This window comes from Notamacropus eugenii, chromosome 7, assembly GCF_028372415.1.
Source record: "Notamacropus eugenii isolate mMacEug1 chromosome 7, mMacEug1.pri_v2, whole genome shotgun sequence".
Taxonomy (NCBI): domain Eukaryota; kingdom Metazoa; phylum Chordata; class Mammalia; order Diprotodontia; family Macropodidae; genus Notamacropus; species Notamacropus eugenii.
In genome coordinates this window covers 105,566,555-105,568,344 of record NC_092878.1, presented here as the reverse complement: position 1 = coordinate 105,568,344, position 1,790 = coordinate 105,566,555, and positions in this window count along the sequence as shown.

The window sequence follows — 1,790 nt, the reverse complement described above, 5'->3', positions numbered from 1 at the left end:
TCCAGTTTTTTCCTCACCTACTTGAAAAATACTATTAGAAGTACCCTACATATTCAACTGAATTCAACAAACACTTATTCTTTCATAAACTGGGAAAGGATATCCCTGAGTCCTGCTAACGTGGATTTTAGGGATATAGCAAATATACAAACTCTTAATGCAAAATTATATTATGGTATCACATAAGAAAGGTATAAATTCTTGCATGAAGTCCAATAATGGATAATTATTTTGTATGTGTTCATCCTTCATTGCTGAAGAAGACCATGCCATCAGAGAAATAATGACATGACATGCATTTGACTTTGTTTTGAGTGAGGGAGGGCTGTGCAGGTCACCAGCCTCACTTCTCCTCCAGGGCCATCTGAATCCAGTGGCCAGATATTCATCAGGATGACTAGAGATGACCCAGGTGAAGCAATTGGGGTTAATGATTTACCCAAGGTCACAGAGCTAGTGAGTGTCAAGTATCTGAGGTGAGATTTGAACTCAGGTCCTCCTGACTTCTACACTGGTACTCTATCCACTGCACCACCTAGCTGCCCAATTTGGATAGTTATTGCTGATTAGGGAAAGCAGGTGGGGCTTCAAAAGAAAGTATTATTGGTTTGGGGGCTTTGAAGAATGACTAAATGCAAAGAAGATGTACAGAATTGCATCCCAGATATACAGTACAGTAACCTTGCCTAAGGCAGAGGAGGAAGGGTCAAGATGGGAGGGAGCCAGTATAAACCAATAAGTTAGGTCAGCTTGGTGCCACTTGGTATGCAGAGTTCTGAAAGCTAAGGGGCTAAGATGAAGAAGTCAATTAGGTAGTGAAGAAAGAATTCAGGAGTGAGTGGTCCAAAATAAAGCAGCAAGCCACAATGTAGACAGTTACAAAGAACTGACTTTATCTGATTGAATCTGATTTCTTAGAGCTTCAGTCTTTTAATGTCAGCTACTTGCATTCCTTGTCACCATCACCTGGCATCTAGCTGTATGTAATGAGAATCAGCTAGACTGGATAGCTCTAGTGTCTAAGTTAATAAATTAAATTACATGGTTTACTTAGGGATACTTAACGCTGATCAGAAACAGCAAATGTCAAGGGGGCAAGAGATTCTAGGAAGTTGCTAATGAAATGTTAAAGTGACCAACCACATGGTGTAATTGCTAAGATAAAATGGGGTAACAGAAATAGTTCTAGAGCCTGAAAGTCATGATGAGAATAAAGACCAAGAGTAGAAGTAGGGTAGAGGCAGAAAGATGTAGCCAGAGGGTAGAATTTCCAAGTTCCATCTCTTAGAGTTGGTACAATAACAAGAGTTTGCAAGGTATGTGGTGAGAAGTTCATTGAAAGCCAATTTGGTTCAAAGTCTGAAATAGACTTTGTACCCGGGATATTTTGATGTTATTAAAAGAACTTTTTTTTTCTTCTTTGATTGAGGAAACGGATATTTCTCAGCAAGGAAAAGAGAGATAAATGAGAGAGAGAGAGAGAGAGAGAGAGAGAGAGAGAGAGAGAGAGAGAGAGAGAGAGAGAGAGAGAGAGAGAGAGAGAGAGAAGGAAGGAGAAAAAAACCCAGAGAGACAAAGATAGAGAATTCCAACAACTGTTTGGATAGTTGGAGTCAACAATGGTTAAATGCTGGAAGGATTTATTGATTACGAAACTACTCTTGACCTTTGATTGAGCAATTTCAATGAAGTTGGTGGGGTGAGGTAGAAGCCCTCTTGAAAGGGGTTGAGAAGAGAGTGGATAATGAGGTATTGTAGGCATGGGAAGGTTGTAGAGAACCATAGCTACC